Source organism: Caretta caretta, chromosome 13 (assembly GCF_965140235.1).
Source record: "Caretta caretta isolate rCarCar2 chromosome 13, rCarCar1.hap1, whole genome shotgun sequence".
Taxonomy (NCBI): domain Eukaryota; kingdom Metazoa; phylum Chordata; order Testudines; family Cheloniidae; genus Caretta; species Caretta caretta.
Genome location: NC_134218.1, coordinates 41,230,393 through 41,240,651, shown reverse-complemented (window position 1 = coordinate 41,240,651; position 10,259 = coordinate 41,230,393). Strand labels below are relative to the sequence as shown.

At 52.6% G+C, this 10,259-nt stretch overlaps 1 long non-coding RNA gene across 1 annotated transcript; it reads right to left on the bottom strand.

Moving 5' to 3' along the window:
- Positions 1–313: 313 nt before the first annotated feature.
- Positions 314–4,391, bottom strand: LOC125628936 (uncharacterized). The gene is made up of 3 exons (XR_007354315.2): positions 4,307–4,391; positions 1,667–3,054; positions 314–971 (listed from the first exon to the last, which is right to left on the bottom strand). It is a non-coding gene; the product is annotated as an uncharacterized LOC125628936 (long non-coding RNA).
- Positions 4,392–10,259: the final 5,868 nt, after the last annotated feature.

Here is a 10,259-nt window from a genome sequence, read left to right as displayed (position 1 = left end):
AATATTTGTGAAGGGAAGGGTGAAAGCTTCACTCAGGGCTGGACCACAGAGGCTCAGTGCCTGGAGACTGAGTTTGAACAGCCAGAGACCAGGGCTATTAGAGGGGCGCAGCGTGGGGCCATAAGGATCAGGGATGCTTTGAGGCAGCAATCTGAAGCTGAAAGCCACTAATATTTGTTGATATGCTCAGGATTGCAGTGCTTGTAATGCTAGGAGGCGATTGGTTCACATGATGCAAGAAAGGGCCTAAACATAAAATTGTATGTTGCTTTGGAGTGCTCTTTTTGCTTTCACTTAATAGAATAACGATTGCTTTCAAACAAACACAATTCTTTTATTGAAAGACAACAACCACAGGAAAGAGTCAAATAAAAAAAATCATCAGCAGGGAAGGGAAGGTCTCAAGAGCAGGAGGGGTCCCGGGATGGCTACAGATTTGTGTATGTCCAGGGATCATACCCAACCATCTCCTTTGGAGTACGATGCAGCTGTACTTCAGCAGGGCCAAACTGCAGAGGGATGGCTGTTGAGTGCAGTGGGTAGGGGGAGTCCACAGTGCTGGACCGTGAGGAGGGAGGAGTGGAAAGCTGCGGGTAGAGAGTGGAGCCAGGAAGTTGATAACAGTGTGTTGGCGGGGTGTGTGTGTGTGTCGGGGGTGTGCATGGGAAAGAGTTTTGCGACAGTGGCTGCAGGGAAGGGCGGATGCGGAGCTAGTATCTCCTGGAGCGTGTCCACTTGGAGCTCCATAACTGTTAAGAGCCGCTCCATGACAACTTTCTGGTGTGCTACGTTCTCCTTTCGGTCCCTCTTCTTGCTGTCCCACCACTCCTTCAATTCCTTTTTCTCAGCAGTGGAGTGAATCATAACCTCATGCATAAAGTCCTCCTTAGTTCTTCTTGGATGCTTCCTAATTCTTCGCAACCATTCTGCCGCCGATAACACAGAGGGAGGCTGGCCTCCCATGGTCACCTCTGTGAAGTTTAAATGCAACATTTTACAGAAGCAGTATTGTTTGCAACACAGACGACACTGATTCAGTGCTTTAAAACACAGCCAGTACTCACACACCTGTCACAAACTGGCTGACCCCAGGCAAGCACACATGAGCCACAAGACCCCCAAAATGGTGAGTAGCCACAGGGGCAGGGTAAATCACCATTCCCGGACCCTGCTGTACACTGGGCACGTGGCTCTTGGGCACTTGGAGGCAGCACTGTAGGGGGGGCCTGATAATCATTCCTGTCCCCACACTTTCCACAGGAGGTGATCATTATGGAAGATATCTCACTGCTGAGGGTGAGCAGGAAACCAAGGGAGGGTCTTCTCCAAGCGTGCAGCTTCTCCCCTGGCCCTATGCGGCTCGCCTGTGTGCAGCAATGCTCCCCACCACCATCACCTCGTCACGGCAAGGTGGTGCGGAAAAGTTACCGTTAATGGGGCAAGAAACAAAGCAGCTCTGCCGAGGAACCTTCGTCAGTGGATAGCCCAGTATCTCCATGAGAGTTTCCTGGAGATCTGTGAGGGAGATTCCCGTGAAGTGAGGGAGTGTATCTGCAGCCTGTTCCACCATTCAGACTAGGCAGGCGGTGGGAGACAAGCCTGCTTTCTGCAACCCTCCTGCCCCCAACAAATTGCTTAGGCAATTTCCAAAATCAGATCCACTTACCAGGGTCCTCCTCTCCTGTCTGCGCTTTGCCAATATCCGCCTGCTGTGGCTGGCTAGGCTCCTCTGGGGTAGAGAAGAGGTCCTGGCTCCATGCATCTCTGGTCTCTGAGCTATCCTCTGCCTCTGTCTTCTTCCCTCTCTTCATCCAAGATTTCCAACTCCTGGCTCAGTCCACTCTCGACTGGCACGTGAGCCAATGAAGTATCCACAGTGGCCTTCGCAGTGGAGGTGGGGTCGCCGCCGAGTATCACGTCCAGCTCTTTGTAGAACTGGCAGCTCGTGGGCGCAGCACCGGAGTGGCGGTTTGCCTCCCGCGCCTCGTGGTAGGCGTTCCGCAGCCCCTTCACTTTGACCCTGCACTGCCGTGTGTCCCGGTCATGGTCCCTTTCTGTCATGCGTCGTGAAATCTGTCCGTAGGTAGCATAATTCCTACAGCTGGAGCGCAGCTGGGACTGCACAGTCTCCTCTCCCCAAATGCAGATGAGGTCCAGCAGCTCAGCATTGCCCCAAGTGGGGGATCACCTGGTGCGTGGAGCAGGCGTGGCCACCTGGAAAGATGCGCTGAGACCCCTGCATGCATCACCAAGCAAACAGGAAGGGGACTTTCAAATTTGCAAAGGAATGTATGGGGTGGGGCTGACGGTTGGTCACCTGAGGGCAGGGCAGTAGAGCTCAAACCGATGGCCAGAGAGGCGAGAACAGGCATTGTGGGACACCTCCCGGAGGCCAGTCACAGCACTGTAATCCCCACGCTGTAGCCCGGCGCAGAAAGCTGTACGCCTCTCGTCGGGATGGCTTTTTAGAGCCCTGCATCGGCAGAGTTTCTGCACACTAAGTGGCTTGGCAGCGTGTACACCTCGGGAGTTACAGCACTCAGAGCCGCTTTACTGCTCACAAACCTGCCAGCGTAGACGGGGCCTGAGATACAGGGGTATACAATGTAAATGTTTGTTGTTCAGTTATACCAGGGTACAGATAAGTGAAAACAGTGCAGGCAACATCCTACAAGCATTTTATGAAGTCTAAATACTAAACATATTCTTATGAACTTAGAATCTAACATCTATTTTGATGATGCTAACACAGGTAAAGAAGACTGGTTTCCAGCTATGCACTTGTAAGGCCTAGCTGGCACCTGGTCTGCCAGCATCACACTGGGCTTCTTCCCACTCAGGACCGGCCTTTCACTGAATCAAGAGAGTGTATATTGCCCCCAGCGCTGTTTAGATAAGCCACCCATTCTAGTCCCTTCCCAGGAGGCTGACAGACCCAGATCATGCCGTAGTTGCTGAAACTGAAACCGGAGGTTTTGCAGGAGAGGCGGAGAGACTCCCCCAGCTTTTTCACATCCCCTCCAGACTCCACCAAATTGATCTGGGACCAGGCACCTGGGAATAAAGACACGATACAAACATTAGTATCGAAACAGAAAATACGAAATAATCGCTGCCTCTCCAGCATGTTTGGGTTAGAAAATACCTTGAAGAGCTGCCACAATGTAAACTAAAGAGACCCAAAGTCTCATTTTCCCTGTTGTTGGAGGGGAGAGTTGGCTGGTAACTGCACCGACTCAGAGGGCTGGGGATCGTCTCTCAGGGTGCAGCCAGAGGAGAGGAGAGGAACAGCTTTAAACAGGAACTTGCCACCACAATTTGCATATTCCCCTCTTTATAAGACATACAAACCCCTTCCCTTAATGACCTCACTTAGCTAGCCATTCATTTTTAGGGATTGCTTTTAAATCATCTGTGGTGAAGGGAAATATTTCCCTTGTCTTTAGTGGGCTTTGGCTCATGTTGTGTGAGAGAAGACTATTTGGCTGGAAATTACCGGGAGAAGAGAAGTTTGAACATTTATGCTCTCTTTTAAGATTGGGTTGGAATTATACCTGCAGGCCTTGCAACCGGGGTTACATCCTGTGACTTTAAAGGAGACTAAGGCTATGTCTACACTTGCCATTTAAAGTGCAAAATGTCCCTTTTTTGCGCTAAAACCATGGGAGCGTCTACACTTGTTAATGACTTTTTGAGGTGAAACTCAGAAGTTTCACTGCAAAAAGAAAGCCACCTTCACAAGAGGCCTACAGCTCTTTCCAGTGTTCTTTTTGCGCTGCTGTGAAAGTGAAGACACGTTCTGCTGGTATAAACGCCTTTTGGCCTCCAGAGGATATCCCACAGTTCCAAAAGTGACCACTCTGGCCAGCATCTCCGCTGCTCTGATGTCAGGTAAAGGGACGTCCGCCCCTCCCTCTGTGAGCCCCGGGAAGTTTGAAACTCCCTTTCCCTTTGCTTGTAGCTATGGCAGGGAAAGCAGCCAGACAGCAGGGGTTATTAAAAAATTCCATGAAAGAAACAAGGAAGTAATGGGGCTGCTGGGACATGAAGCAGGGCAGCACGGGGCACTGAGCAGGGACCCAGAATGCCTTACGCTCACCCCCACCTTCCCACAAGTCCTATCGAGAGAGCTGCACTGTGGGATAGCTGCCCTACAGCGCTGCTCTCATCGCCGATGGAAGTGTTGGTAGTGTAAACACTCTCTGACGCCTGAGGAATTGAGTGAATCACAAACCAGCGCTTCCCTATCCCCGGTGAAAGTGACAGCGGGAAAACTCTGCCAGTGTAGACATACCCTAAAACTTACCTTGGGAAATTGTAAAGGGGCTGCTGGGATGCAAAGCGATGCATGATGGGTCATTGTCACAGGACCCAGGATGCCCCACGACCCCCTCTCCACCTTCCCACAAGCCTCAGCGGCGGAAGAGGAAGAAGTGCTCTGTGGGATAGCTGCCCAGAATGCACCGCTCCGAATGCAGAGCTCCTGGGCAGCTGGCTGTGTGAACACACAAGAGCGCTTTCCCTGCAGCGCTGTCTGAGGGGCGCTCTGACTCCTAGTGCTGGAAACATCTGCAAGTGTCGACAAAGCCTCAGCTACTCCGGTTCCAGCGGTGACTCCATGGAAGCGTTCTAAGGAGCGATGGGTCAGTTGTGTCGCTGATGGTCCTAAATAGGCGATCAAGCAGGCTAGGCAGTGCTGATGCCAACCTGTCCGGGGTGTCCCCCAGAAGCATAGCACAAGTTTGAAATACAGACATACAGACATAGCTATAACTCATAATACCAAGGTGATACAAACATATAAACAAGATTATCATATCTGGCAAATTCTAACATTTTTGCAGATATCTTACATGGCATATCTGGCTGTGACCGGTGTCCCAGTGGGGGATAGCGATGGTCACTCAATTAGGGTGAACTGCAAAGAAAGGGGCAGCCAATCCCCATAAAGCAGGTGGATATTCCAATACTTATAACTTCACATACAAAAATGATACATATATATAGACAGCATAATTATAATCATCAAATTATAACCTTTTCATAGATACCTCATTCGACACCCTTTGTACAGTATTTGCTGCAATATATAACAGTGGTTGCAACAATGATCCATATGGTCATATTCTAATCAGATAACGTCACAATAAGTGTCCAGGTGAGGGTTCGAATTTACCTGAGGGTTAGGACTTGGTCTGGGAGTTAGGGAAGGGGATACAGAAAATGTGAATTTGACCTACATAAATTCAGCTAGGAATCTCAAATGCAATCATGCTCGGAGCCCTGCTGTGAGAATGGTCATCCCAGCCCTTCTCTCTCAATCCTCCCACTCTAAGTTCGCGCTAGGAAATACAGGGTGTCTCTTATAAAGAGGGGGATATACAAATGACAGTCAGAGTTTCCTGTTTATATCTGTCTCTCTCCTGCCCGGGCTGTATCCAGAGCGACAATCTGCAGCCCCCTGGTTCTGTGCCAGCCAACCCCCCTGAGGACTTTCCCTGCCAACACCAGGGACAACGAGGTTTGGTTACATCTCGTTCTCATTGCAGCAGCTCTGGAAGGTATTTTCTCCCTTTCCATGTGCTGGGCAGGCGGGGGATTATTGTGCTATTACCCGAGATACTCCCCTTAACGCGTCTTTATTCCCAGGTGCCCGGTCCCAGGGGTTGGTGGAGTCCAGGGAGGATGTGAAAAGCCCGGAGACTCTCTCCGCCCCTCCTGCAAAGCCTCCGGGTTCACGTTCACCGCCTACTGGATGCACTGGTGCATCTGAAGAAGTGGTTTTTGACCCACGAATGTTTATGCCCTAATAAATCTGTTGGTCTTTAAGGTGCCCCAGGACTCCTGGTTGTTTTTGTGGATACAGAGTAACAGGGCTACCCCTGGAGACTGGGTGCACTGGGTCCCTCAGGTCCCCGGGAAGGGCTGGAGGGGTCCCCCGATCAGCAGGGGCAGTGGGAGCAGCACAGACGCTACGGTGACCAGCCACAGGGCGACTCACCACCTCCAGGGACAATCCCAGCAACCTGCTGTGTCTGCAGCTGACCGGCCTGAAGCCCGAGGACACCGCCCGCTATCGCTGTGCCAGAAAACCCCCCCCCCCCCCCCCCGCACAGTGAGGGGAAGCCGGTCTGAGCTCAGACAAAAACCTCCTGTGGCGGTTCCCAGAGAAAACCCCAGCTGGTTTCATGCTGACAGGCCGGGCGCTGGGAGCTCACAGGAGACAGTAATTTCCTCCGTTTGAAATGCGGGAAACGAACCCGGCTGTACAGTCAGATCTAGATCCACAGGAGGCGGAGATACCGGGAACCGGGTGTCCGGCACTGGGCGTGGTGGGGATTCACTCGGTCCCAGATATTCTATTGCAGACACTGATGTGGGTTCAAAGGAATTATTATCTCCCAAACAGAAGCCCAAATAGTCCCATGTTCACCTCTCAGTTCCCGTGTGAGGATAGAAAGCAGGAGAGGTGAAAACACAAACCCTGGCAGCTATAAAAGGGAACAAGGCTGTTCCCCAAATCCCTGCTGGCCGATGCCATAGAGCTGGGTAGTGTCTGTTTATAGATTTATTTGACTCCCTGCCCTGTACATGGTCTCACTTCTATTAGCCTCATCAATGAGCTGGTCTCCAGCCAGTCTGAGAGCCTAGGGCCATGGCGCGTTATGGAGCCAGCCAGCCACCCACCCTTATGGTCTGAGTCTCATTCAGTGTAACTGTCTATCGGACATTCCCTTAGCACATTCCCCCCCCCCCCCCAAAGTGTGGTTATATGAAAGGGAACATGCGTGACAGTGGGAATGGGAAATGAGATACGTGTTTCAGCGTCAATGGTTATAGTGTCTGAATAGAAATATTTGTGTTGTTGTTTTTGTTGTTATCCCCCAATATTAGATCGTGGGGATGGTTTAAAAACACGTAGAGTTCATATCACACAAGTTCTTTAAGCACAACCAGGAGAAAGCTTCTATCTACACTTTATTGCTTATTAATAATTAACTAAGTAAATGATCTTGAGGATGATGCTCAGCGGTGACAGATTTGGTGCTGGTTGTGGTCCCAGTGCCCAGGGTCTCCAGAAGCCGGAATAGGTGACAGGGGATGGATCACTCCCTGATTCCCTGTTCTGTTCATTCCCTCTGCAGCATCTGGGGTTGGCCAGTGTCGGAAGACAGGAGACTGGGCGAGATGGACCCTTGGTCTGACCCAGGCTGGCCGTTCTTATGTTCTTAATTACAGTCTAGGATCCCATAGTCCCATATGGTACAAACACAGACCATAAAACCTCTCTCAGTCCCACTGAGTTTACAATCCAAGAGTAAATGGGAAGTGGAGTGTGACTGGGAACAGGAATGTAAACACGAATATAAATATCAGCCGTGGATCATAATCTCCCTTCACTGTGGCCTGAATCCTCCCTCGACTCTCCCGTAAAGAAAAACTCCAAGACACACTGCTCTCGACCCACTAATGTCAGGGAGGCTCCACTACAAAACCTTAACTCTGTCCTCAGACGCCCCCCCAGCTTCTCCCACCCGCACCCACAGGCAGGCCCCCAGACCTGCTCAGATCACCTTCCTACTATCATGGAACATTTCACTGTAGCCGGTGGCTGCTGGGAAGGGAAAGGGGTTTCCCTCCCAAAACCCTCCCAGCTTGATGGGAAATTTTCCCTCTCTAGTGGGTGGTCCAGCCCAAGAAGTCGGTGGGACAGACCCTGCGCCCCCCACCACTCCCGCCAGACACTGACCCCCTGACCGGACGTTGCATGGCCCTTGTGTGCGTGAACGGGGCTCCAGAGCTGAGTCCCCCACAACCCCAATATCAGCTTACAATAGGCCCTCAGTTTCTGAGTGAGGAAACACAGTCACTGCAGGGAGCTGTTCATTCCTCCCAGGGGTCCAAAAGTGTCAGGAGGACCCCAGCGCCCTGTGCCCGGCGCTGTACAGACACACAGCACGGGACACTCTGAATCCCGCACCCGGAGCTCTAGGGAGAGTCAGTCAGACCACTGGCAGCAGACACAGATCACTGCGTCTCTTATAAGCCTGGGGTATGCAAATCAGGGGGACAGTTTCCTGTTTAAATCTGAGCCTCCCTTTGCCCAGGCTGCACCCGGAGACACAATCCGCAGCCCCTGGGTCGGTGCAGTCCCCAGCCAGTCCCCTGAGAACTTTCCCCTCCCGCACCCGGGAAAATGGGATTTTTGCTCCTTGTCATTGTCGCTGTAGCAGCTTTGGAAGGTATTTTCCTCCTCTGAAGACCTGGCGGAGTTAGGAGAATATTGTGTTACCGCTGTTCTTATACCGACATTAATGGCCTGTCTTTATTCCCAGGTGTCCGGTCCCAGACGCTGGTGGAGTCCGGAGGGGGTGTGAAGAAGCCCGGAGACTCTCTCCGCCTCTCCTGCAAAGCCTCCGGCTTCACCTTCAGCAGCTACAAGATGAGCTGGGTCCGCCAGGCTCCCGGGAAGGGACTGGAGTGGGTCGCCTACATTTACAGCTCTAGCATATACTACAGTGACTCGGTAAAAGGGCGATTCACCGTCTCCAGGGATGACGCCAAGAGTGAGCTGTATCTGCAAATGACCGGCCTGAAGCCCGAGGACACCGCCCGCTATTACTGTGCGAGACACACAGTGACACCAAACCGGTTTGTGATCGCACAAAAACCCAGGCTGCGGAATCGCCCTTCTCCCGGCGGCCGCGCGGGGGCAGCAGCGACACCCCCCGCTTCGGGCTCGGGCAGGAGACCCGGCACCCGGGGGAACGGGACACAAACCTCCCGCCAGTTTAACCCTTCCGTTCCCGGGGAATGTGTCTCCCCTTCCTGCCCAGAGCCCCGCTGGGTGCACAGATCCCTCACTTCGTCTGTGAACTCCAATGCGGAGTGAGTCCTGTTCTGAGTCGCGCCTCTCCCCCGACAGCTTGGTCTCCTAGGGCCCGTCTCTGTGTCGGTGTAAAGGGGACAAGCGCATTGCGGTTTGCATCAGACACAGCAGATGGAGTGAATAGCTCCTGGGGCCAAATCCTCCGCTAGTGTAAAGTCACCACAAGCGATTTCTCGAGACTCAAGTTACTCCTGATTTACACCAGGGAGCCTCTGGCCCTTTCAGAAAACTGGGATGTTTATCGCATTAATGCAGCGGAAGGTGATTAGTTCATTATAACCGATGTGGGGCCCCTCACCGGGGCATCTCCGCCCTTCGCACGCGGTTATTGCCTTTATGCCCCCAAAGCTGCCGGGAGGCAGAGGAACGATCACAGCCCCTGGGTCAGAGGGGGACTGAGGCAGAGAGAGATGGAGGCCGGGGTGTGGAAATGGGCCATTCAGGGTCCGAGCGGGGCTGGGGGGCAGAGATCACCCGGCGCCAGAATAAACCCCGCTCCGCTGCGCCGGGGGATGTGGCGCCGCCGGGACTTTCCAAAGCGGCTCCTGGGTTGTTTTCACCAACTGCCCTGTGGAAATCCCGGCCCGGACCCTCCGCTGGTGTCAGTGGGTGGAGCTGAGACATCCCAACCCCCAATAAAGTGCCCCCATGTCACAGAGTCACCATGGAGATAAAAGGCCCCTCCCCTCATCCCCCGATGACATCACTCAGCCCAGCGCTGGCCCGCAGGGCATTGGGGACAGTCAGGTGGCTAAGGGCTGTGGACAGGGACATGGTGGGTTTTAATGGGGTCGCTCAGGGGGAGGCGGCTGCGAGGGAGAAGCAGAGGCCTGTGGGGGGGGGGGGCAGGAGGGCCCTAGTGTCACCGAACTCAGCTCTCTCTGAATTGGATACGGCCCGGACTTTCCTAAATCTCCCCTAGTGTTAGTTTCAAGATAGGGATGAGAAAAGGAGTACTTGTGGCACCTTAGAGACTAACCAATTTATTTGAGCATAACCTTTCGTGAGCCACAGCTCACTTCATCGGATGCATACTGTGGAAACTGCAGTAGACATTATATACACACAGAGATCATGAAACAATACCTCCTCCCACCCCACTGTCCTGCTGGTAATAGCTTATCTAAAGTGATCATCAAGTTGGGCCATTTCCAGCACAAATCCAGGTTTTCTCACCCTCCACCCCCCCCACCCCCCCACAAACTCACTCTCCTGCTGGTAATAGCCCATCCAAAATGACAACTCTCTACACAATGTGCATGATAATCAAGGTGGGCCATTTCCTGCACAAATCCAGGTTCTCTCACCCCCTCACCCCCCTCCAAAAACCACACACACAAACTCACTATCCTGCTGGTAATAGCTCATC